The sequence below is a fragment of the Ipomoea nil genome, unplaced genomic scaffold (genome assembly GCF_001879475.1).
Source record: "Ipomoea nil cultivar Tokyo-kokei standard unplaced genomic scaffold, Asagao_1.1 scaffold3054, whole genome shotgun sequence".
NCBI lineage: Eukaryota > Viridiplantae > Streptophyta > Magnoliopsida > Solanales > Convolvulaceae > Ipomoea > Ipomoea nil.
Genome location: NW_017619482.1, coordinates 968,358 through 979,275, shown reverse-complemented (window position 1 = coordinate 979,275; position 10,918 = coordinate 968,358). Strand labels below are relative to the sequence as shown.

The 10,918-nt window shown below is 33.9% G+C and overlaps 1 long non-coding RNA gene across 1 annotated transcript; it reads right to left on the bottom strand.

Moving 5' to 3' along the window:
* Window positions 1-1,909: 1,909 nt before the first annotated feature.
* LOC109163975 lies at window positions 1,910-9,220 on the bottom strand. Its single transcript, XR_002051365.1, has 4 exons — window positions 8,977-9,220; window positions 8,699-8,794; window positions 2,406-2,524; window positions 1,910-2,171 (listed from the first exon to the last, which is right to left on the bottom strand). It is a non-coding gene; the product is annotated as an uncharacterized LOC109163975 (long non-coding RNA).
* Window positions 9,221-10,918: the final 1,698 nt, after the last annotated feature.

Genomic DNA, 10,918 nt, shown 5'->3' with positions numbered 1-10,918 from the left:
ACGATAGTACAAAAATAATACATCTACATCATGGACTACACACTCTATAGAGTTGATTGTTTCAGCACCTCTTGTCTCTAGAAGATGATAGTACACACAAACTTGATTGCATTCCTTCTGTGTCTAGGATGAAATTCACATCCAACAGTATCGATTTGAGTTGAAGTCATGCCTATTTGGTGTAAATAGGAGACTACATAATACAGACACAGAAATTCGTTGGAAGCTTACAACTATACGTTTAGCATAATGATCTGTTTAAATAGTAAAAATAATCCATCTCTATGCGAAATTACCATTTAAAAAATCGGAAAAGTATTCTTGATGTGTGTGTGCGTAAACTTATTGGTGTAAATAACGTGAAAATACGCAAAATTTGCAAAGAATAATATTAAATCATTAATTCATTATTGGTGTGTAGACTTATTGGTTTACACACGAAATTCATAAACACACGAATAAAACCCTAAACTCATATTAATTGAAAATAAAATCCTAGATTTCATAGAATAACGTGAATAATATATTTTTGGTAGAGTTATTGGTGTACACACGAAATCCATATGTTATTATGTTATTCGTGTCCTCTGGGAGAATTATGTTATTTTATTTTACACTACCCAATAGTTCCATAAAGAAAATCCAATAACCAATATAGCTACCTGATATAGAGAAATATATATAGAGAAACATCGAACAAAAGATAATCAATCCATCATAATCAATCCAACATAATTAATCCAACATTGACGAACATATCCATAAAAGAAATTACCAAGAGAAATCCCAAAAGAGCTCCCACTCAAATTATTACTCCCCCTTTTTGTCAAATAGATTGACAAATGTGATCATCTGTATTAGGGGCTGACAAAGTGTTAGAGGGATCTGTATCAGGGGCAAGTTCCTCAACGTCATAGTAATTCCTTTTTGTTTTTTTTTATATGAAATCTTGTGTCACATGAACCTGTAATACTCATATAGACCCGCAACATTTAAAGTACCAACGCTAGTGATTTTGCCTTTCACACCATCACCGAATGTGATTTCTCATTTGCTTTCTTTGACATCATTCAGATAATTTGCGTTGCATGTCATGTGGCGGGAACATCCACTATCAAAATACCAGTTTTCTTCTTTACCTGTGCCTTTGGAATGAAAGGAAACATGGCAAACATAGTCAATTTTCTTGACCCATATTTGCTTTGGGGTAATACGTCTGTGAGCAAATTTCTCAGCCCTTTGATCCTTATAAAAATAAAAACATCCAGGTCTGGTGTAACCACGAACCCTGCAATAATGACAAATAAGGTTATAACGTTCACTACAAAAAAATGCGAAAATAGCGACGGAAAATTCCGTCGCTAGAAAGGGAAAAATCCGTCGCTAAAGTAATTAGCGACGGATTAACGACGGAAACGGTCCGTAGTTAAAAGTGGCGTCGCTAAAATTTTGCGACGCAATTTTTATCCATCGCTAGATTTAGCGACGGATTTTTCCATCGCTAACTTAAAAATATCCGTAGCTAATTTCCTCTCCGCGACAATTTGAATGACAAAATTTGTAAGGGAACTAGCGACGGATATTCCATCGCTGTATTTAGGGACGGAATTTCCGTCGCTAATTTATTTTGGTAGGTGCAATTTCGCTACGGTTTAAAAACAAAAATATTCGTCACAAAATTTAGCATAAAAAACATCAGTTGCTATTTCGTTTTTATTCTTTGTTGTTAGAAGAATAGAAGGTATTTAACTACGAATTTACTACGATTTTTGTCAATCACCAATTTTATTTTATTTTAATTTAGAAAACTATTTCTACCCATTAATTAATATCATATACTTGTATTAACCCTATAACATAATACTTCAATAATATAATTGTAAAATATATTATATTAAAAATTTAATGTCAATAACAAAAATAAAAGTAAAAAATTGTAAAGTTTTACATCATTAAAAATGGTACCAAATATACTAATACACAGTCTATAGCATAGTCCTTTTTGTGATGCTCTTTGATGGATGAAAGATGGACCTTTCTCATGGCTTTGACTAATGAGAATTTTGAAGCATTGACCTCACTTGTTGTCTTGAGACGCTGTGACATATCTACAAGCTCTCTAAGAGGGCAGTTCTCAACATCTTCAAACGCCAGCAATATCATTGTCCAGTCTGCATGAATAATTAAAATTGGTACAGTAGTCATTCATGACAATAATATATATATATATATATATATATATATATATATATATATATATATATATATATATATATTTTGAACGATTCTATCCATTAGTCCAGTCTATTAAACCAATGAACTAGCATCTGCCTCCTAAATGATAATTGTGCATAAGATGATAATCATGCCAGAATTGGAAGAAATATAATTACATTTCCTCTCACCTTGGAGCAAGTTCTTCATGAGCAAACTCTAAAGCATCTTCCACTTTGTGATGCCATATCAGTTCTGTCAACCTTTGCTGTTGGAGGTGAAAAAAGAGCTGTGGATTTGTATCTAGTATCTGCATCCAAGAATCAAAGTTATTATTCTTAAACAAATGAAACTAGCAACAACCCCAAATGACTAATTTAATTCTTAGCAGTACATACTCTCATATAATACTATATTAATACTTGATTCCATTTAGTAAAAAGTATGTTACTTGATTCCATTTAGTAAAAAGTATGTTACTTAAAGAATAGCATTTGAAAATGATAAATAAAGCAAATAGCATGCACACTGGAATCCAACATCAAAGCATATGGCTAAATTCAGCATAAATTATGATATGAAGCTACAAGCATACATCCCATCTCGGGACTACTAATTTCAAGAACAATCTTATAGAAGCCAGAATAAACTTAAAGGCCAGGAAAAATGCATTTAAAACAGATGCAAGACACATCAAATATTATATGGAAGGTGAGTTATTATAAGTATCTAAAAGAGTATTCTAATATCAACTGATTTAACATGGTACATCTCAATAAGATTGTACAGCAATGTCCAGCGCAAAACATCAACTGCAAGCCATACTTTAAAAGATAGGCTAAATCTACGAACATTCCTAATTGCCGAATTCATCCAAAAAAAAGAAAAAAATAATAAAGTTCAAATATATTACTAAAAGTTCCTATAGAGGGGTATAAACTAGTTACCAGAATCTATAATTATAAAAGTTTTAATATCAGTGATGATACACAATGCTAACTGGTTTTCATCTTTTTTTGAAATTACAAACAAATACTCCATAATGCAAATGACAATTTGTCTTTTTAATGGAGGTCAAACCAATTAGGCTAGAAAATATGGTAAAATACTCCAATGCAGATAATCAGTTTTAGGACATTGTCTGATAGCAAATGTATGTTGTTAAGAGATGGTAGCTAATTGAGTATGCATTATTTAATATATACAGCATCTACATTTTAAGAGTTTTTTCCACTTTTGGTCCTATGACTTTAGTGTCTCCGTCAACTTAGGTTCACAACTTTTATTCCTGACATAAGTAGTGCTTGACTTTGATTTTTTTTTCAATTTTAGTCCTTCTGGTCATCTGAGCAGTGAATTCCGATCGAAATTAATGAATTATCTTGTGTATTTAGATTTTAGAAGGGTAAATAAGTCTTTCACCATTAATTAAAAATAAAAAAAAAATTAAAATTAATGAATTGCTTTGTACCCACTCTGCTGCTTAGCCATTCTTCGTCATCATCAACAACAACACTCACACGCAGGCCGTAGCCCCCCTCCCTCTCTCTGTCACTCTCTCCTTGATTAAAACTAGGGAAAATTTAAAAGATGAGGAAACTTAAATAGGAAAGGGAGTTACATTGTTCAGATGTTTTCTCTACACCTTTAAACAGGACCATCAAGTCAAAATCTTTCATTATGAAAATGCAGGGAACAACCTATACTTGATGGGGTCGCAGTAGTACAATGGAAGGTTTTTGCATGAAATGGCTTCCATTTACAAGGGTACAACATCTTCAAAATTTTATACAGAATATCGCAGACTCGGGAACCTGAAAACAGCAGAGCAAATTGCTTTATGTGCCAATTTTAAGAGAAAGTCAGGAAGTTGCAGTCACAGGTGTCGAATGCTCAGCACATGTTTGATAAAAGGTGAGAGAGAGAGATGGAAACCAGAGAACTGTACACATGACAAGGGTCAAGATTCAATAAATTTTAATTATGTTCTCTTGTGATATTGATGCAAAAGAAAAAAAAAGTGCAATATTTTACTTCGAATTTTATATTAAACTATAGAGCAATCATATTTCAGTTTATGAGCTGCAAAGAGAAATCATATTGCAATTGAAAGTGTTGGTTTTTTTCTTCTCCCATGTTGGTTTTTTTCTTATGAAATGACTTGCTGCATAGCTGCAATATAAGTATATTTTATTTGATATGTATTAAAAATTCTTATTTGATTAGCCAACCAATTGCATGTTGGTTTTTTTCTTATGAAACTCTCTTGTTAAAATAGTCATACTAGTTCAGCAGATATGCCTCTGTTATAATTTAGGGAGTGCAATATGAACATCCAATATGCCTCCTGAACTGCAAAATTAGGATAAAAACATAGACAATCACAAAGTTGGTCTCACAATATGACATAGTAATTTAAATAATCCTGAACTTAAGCTAAAAAGCCAATCATAATTATGCAATAAACTCAGTAAACTGTAAGCAGAAAAATTGCAGTAGCAAAACTACAAACATCTATTAATTAACCTCCAAAATACCATGATTCAACCAAATACAATATTCATTGAGCAAAAAAACATTACAAATTGGCATTGTTATTGCTAACATCAAAACATAATATTCATTGAGCAAAAAAACATTACAAATTGGCATTGTTATTGCTAACATCAAAACACATGGTTAGTGAATATCCACTAGGAAGGCTTCTTTAACCTCTTCTTTAGAGGTGGTGGTAGTCCATAACACATCCTAACTCCATGTTCATTTTGTTGGATGGTAGAAGTTGAGCCAAGATGTTCTTCAACTATGACAGGTTGTTCTTGAAAAGGAGTAGGGTTTTCTTCAAATGGTGTTGAGAAATCAAACATATTCATGAAGTCAATATCATCTTGAGTGATTTGTTCTTCATTTACCGGTATGCTTGCATGCTATTCAGTTATTGGAATGCCTTGTTGTTCAGTGGTGGGAATGCTTTCTTGCTGTTCAGTTGTGGGAAAGCCTTGTTGTTGTTCAGTTGTTGGAGTGCCTTGTTGCTCTTCAATAAATATTTGAATTGGTTCACTTGCTTTCAATGTCCTTTTCCTTGGTTTCATCTGAAATAATAGGAATAACATTTGTAATCATTGACCAAAATATATAAAATGATTGAATATGATAATATACTATACTTTTACCTGTTTAGATTTCCTATTAACTTTTTCTGGACAACTTCTGCAGTTATGACCTGCCTTCCTACATATGGTGCAATGCAATTGGATGTGTTTCCTAGCCACTTTTACTCCATCTTTGCTGATTTTTGAACAGGTTAACTCATCAGCTGATTTTTTCCTTGACTTCCTTGGTCTACCTGGCCTGGAAGTGTATAGAGGGGGAAGAGGTGGTTTTCTATCAGATATTGGCCATTGCTCAGGCCCTGCCATAGGATGTATGGATTGTCCATATATTTGCAAATAAGAATTCTTAGAATAACACTTGTCAACAAATTCATGAACTGATCCTTTGATTAGCCAAATAGCACACACTGCATGCTTACATGGGATTCCTACAATACAATTTAAGTTGTTAGTGTTAGCTATAATAAAAAAGTAAAAACAAAAAAAGAATATACTATGCAATAGTGTTAGCTATAATAAAAAAGTAAAAACAAAAAAAGAATATACTATGCAATTACCTGTTAAGTCCCACTTTCTGCAAGAACAACTTTTCCTCTCCAAGTTAACCTCTTGTTGATCCCCATACATTCCTTTAACTTCAAAGAGATGGTAATCACATTGGGTAGCAATGCAACTTGCAGCTTGATTCTCAATCACAGCTAACTTATCTAAAATCCTAGGACAAATACTAGTAATCCATGCCTTGCCAGTCTCCCTACAGTTATACATTTTTTTCATTAACATTTGCCTCATCGATTCTAGGCATTCAATAATTGGTTGTTGTCTTGCTTCAGATATGGCACTATTAAAACATTCACAAATATTATTTACCAACATATCACTATGTGAGTGAATGAGAAGTGTGATCGCGACCATTCTCTAGGATGTTTATCAACTAACCACTCAAATGCATTAACATCTAACTTCTTCAAAGCTCTAAAAGCTGCAGTAAACTCAGAAACAGTATATGCTCTAGCACATCTCCACAATGCATCTTTAATAGACTTACCTTGGAAGCCTGCTACTTTCATATTCCCATAAAGATGTCTAACACAAAATCTGTGTTCCATTCTTGGTATAACATCTTCATGTGCTGCAATTATCCCCTTCTGTTTGTCAGAAATTAGAGTAAATTGATGCTCAAAATCATCTGAAATCTCCAAATCCCTTTTCAACAATTTAAAAAACCAAATCCATGATTGTTTTGTTTCCTTCTCAACTAGGGCATAACATAAAGGGAAAATGCTATCATTGAAATCTATTCCAATTGCAGTTAACAACACACCTCCTGTTAAATTCTTCAAGTGAGTGCCATCAACTCCAATAATTGGCCTACAATACTTGAAGCCCTTCTTGCATGCATCCCAACACATGTAGAACCTTAGAAATCTTTCATCCCCATTCAATTCTTGTAATTCACTCATCTTAACTGAATATTTGGACATTGGATTTGTTCTTTCAATTTCTAACACATAATTCCAAATCTTATTAAAGTTCTCTTCTTCATTTCCTTGAATCATTTGTTTTGCTTTGGCTAGCACTCTATAAGTTTGCCTTTCGCTCATATTAAACTTGTCATCATTGTGCACTTTCTCTTTAAACTTGAGCATCTTCCAGTCTTGATGAAATTTAATCTCATTACACCATCTCTTAGCTACCTTAGATGAGTTCAACATCCCATTATCAAAGGCTCATGAACAACCTTCATGATTTTCCTGCATCTTTAAAATCCTCCATGACAAAGAGTTAATCACTTTTCTAAGACTTATTCTAAAAGGACATCCATCAGTTTTGCATTCTACAATGAATCTCTCTTTATCATTCTTCACAACTTTAAGATCTTTACCATTTTTAATTGCATAGTTTTGCAATGCATCCTTGAATTCTTGCTTAGAGGCAAATGTCATACCTAGAGTGAAATGTGGGTTATTCATATCTCTACTTGGCCTAAAACTAGTCCACAAACTGCCTGATATCTCACCATCACTGTCTGACTCCACAACAGAGGCATCATCGGAAAGGTTTGGTTCAAATGAATTATATAAAGTATCATTAACCCCACCAATGTCAAGTAATGGGTCTACATGAGTCTCAAAATCCATGTCATCCCTAGTTTCATTGTTATCAAACTCCTCTTCATAGTTCCAATCACTCTCATCACTCTCACTGCTATTAGGTCCTGCATTTTCACCTTCAAAGACAAATATACGTTCAACACTTGGAATGAAAATTGCATTTACTTATAGTAGCATCACAATGGTGTTCTGCATGCAAGCAGGTCAACAAAGCAGAAAATATTTGAGAGATAACAATTGCTAAGCAAAAAATAAAAGAGGAAAGTAACACTTCTGCTTTGAGGAAAGTAACAATTGCAAAGCAAAAAATATTTTGACTATATGTTCTCATCTGCTAAGAATTTTTCATTATTCAATGTTAATACTTTTTACTGTCTAAGGAAAGCATTGTTTGGAACAATTCATTTCTATTGGCACTAATAATGGTCCCCACAGAAATGCAAAAGAACTGACAAACACTTCAAACAAAGTAATGTCTCACTAAATACCAAATACATAAAAAAGAGATCAAGTATTTCATATTTTGGTCCCCACAAAAATACACAACAATAAATTGAATAAAATAGACAAATTAGCTCATACAAATCATAGACAAGCAATATATAAACTGCTACCCTTATCTCTCCTAAACTACTACCCTATTCATACAACGTCCCCCCCCCCCCCCCCCCCACCCACATAACTAAAAATTCAAAATTTTATCATTGACTCTGTGTTCATACCGTATGCCGTCATGTTCGAAGAAGATGCAACTATTTGTGAAGCCATGCCAGTGAAGCCAATATTATACTTGGTGTTTCTTCATAGATTTCGTTCTGGCGTTGCTGATTAAGAAGGAATTTTAGCTTGATTTGAGTTAGGGTTTGTAGTGGTTTTGTTGCTTACAGTGGAGGGGCCTGCGTTTCTATGAAGAGTTTGTTGTTGAAGAAGAAGCAGCGGATGGGTTAAGACAATTCATTAATTTTAATTTTTTTTTGGATAGTGAAAGACTTATTTACCCTTCTAAAATTTAAATATACAGGACAATTTATTAATTCAATCGGAACTGGCCGCTCAGATGGCCGGAAGGACTAAAATTGGAAAAAAAATCAAAGTCAAGCACTACTTATGTCAGGAATATAAGTTATGAACCTAAGTTGACGGAGACACTAAAGTCATAGGACCAAAAGTGGAAAAAACTCACATTTTAATCAGAACTCAGAAGCAGGAATTATATGGAGGATTATAAATGAATAATTTCTGACTTGAAAGCAATACCTCCTTAAAAGTGTGGCAATAATATCAAAACCCATGTAGGAAAAGAAGAATGTAGCAGAGCCTGCAAGCAAACAATTTATTCCAAATAGAAAGTACCTGGAAACTCAAAATCTTGAATAAGCTTGTTTTCTAAGGCATGTAAAAGTTTATCGAAATGTGAACCTTACCATGGAAATAGAACACTGAGATTCAAAGAAACACGCAACAGATCTAGACCATTCCAAAATATATTATAAATAAATAAATACGGAGTAATAAACTGTACGAAGGTGACTTACCAGAAGAACGACCGGCGACCTTAAAGAAGAATGGCCTCTGACCTTGGAGACTTGCGGACTGCGTGCTGCGAAGGAGATGAGCCGGCGACACCCTCTGTTGTACGAAGAAAGTCGCTGCGATGGAGACGACCCGGCGGCAACAACCTCTGCTGTACGAAGAACGCCGCTGCGATAGAGATGACCCGCTGGCGACTTATGTTGTACGAAGAACGCCGACCGGCTATGATGAGGCAGTCTAAGCTGACGACGGAAATACGAATCCGTTGCTATATAGCAACAGATTTTTGAATCCGTCCCTATATAGCTACGGATTATTGTTTCCGTCGCTAAATTTAGCAACGGATTCAAAATTCCGTCGCTAAAGTGTATCAATTGAAATTATTAAAATTTTCAAAGTCCATTTGCAAAAAATTCGTTGCAAATCTGTTGCTATATTTTTTGCGCTAAAATTTGCCGCTAAAAATAGCTACAAATTTAGCGACGAAAATATTCCGTCGCAATATTCATCGCAAATTCCTCGCTAATCCGTCGTTAAATGTTTATTTAACACAAAAATTAAAATCCGTCACTAATTTGTCGCTATTTCGTTGCTAAGTTAGCAGCGGAATAAATCCGTCGCTAAATCCGTCGGCATATAGGTGTTTTTTTGTTGTGGTTTATAGGAAAAATAACACTTTTTCCCCACGAGTTATATACTTATAGCAATTTTTCTCCCTGAATTATTCAAGTAGCTATTTTCCCCCTAAAATGTTAAATGGACATATTTATCCTTAAAATAAATATAAATATTTCATTTATTTTTCTTCTCCAACAAATTATGACCACGATTTGGTTCAAACAGAACAGACACTATAGCAACCAAACTGAAATATTCCAATTACAATTTAGAATCGACACATGATATTTAGAGTTTATTAAATCGCAAACCGGAACGGTCGGTTCATATTCCAAACTGAAAAAATAATACATTTATTGTTGAATTTAGATTTTAAAAATAAAAAATAAAATTTTAAATAAAGACAATTCAAACCCGCGAACCGGATCCGAAACCACCGGTTCACGGTTTAGGATCCAGTTTTTTTCAATTAATAATTTTAATAAACTGAAATCTAAATATTGGGTTCTGGATTTGAATCATAAACGGATATTTTCAATTCGATTGCTATAGTGTTCGGTTCAGTTCAAACCGAACCTTTGTCATCCCTACGTATAAGCAATAATTTGTTGGAGAAGAAAAATAAAAAAAATGTTTACTTTAAGGGTAGAAATGTCAATTTAATATATCAGGGGGGAAAATCACCACTTTTAAAATAATTAAGGGGGCTAATATGCTTACATGAATAATTCAGAGGGAAAATGTGCTATAAACATATAATTCAGGGAGGAAAAGTGTCATTTTCCCACGTTTATATGTAAGTTTATTTTGCCATACTTTTCCATAACCTTGTCTAGCTGTGCTCGATTCAAGAATATCTGGATCAGGTCCAGATGCTTTGACAAAGACAGTGTTGTCATTGTTTTTATCGCTAGTGAATCCTAGGCCAAACTTGATGGTGGATTTTAAACGTCCAGAGTCAAGAATCTGATCAAGCGTAGAAGTGTTGTTAATCATCTTGATTCTTCTCTTGAGTTCTTCTAGCTCATGCTTCAGTATTTCCTCACGTTCAAGTCCTGCCTTTAGAAGTACATCTCTATCAGTAACCTGATTCTTGTATTATTTTTGAGCATTTTCTAGAACCTTAACCTGGCTAGACAAAGAACAATTAACTTTAAGCAAGATCTCCCATTTGGAGTATAATTTTTTATATTCTAATTCATACAAAGGAGCTAGCAACTCTAGATCTTCAGCTGAGGTGTATTCGCCACTGTATGAATCAGCAACATCTTTAGTGTCTGGAGCAGCGTCAGTCACAGCAGTAAAGGCTACGAAATTCCCTGAAAT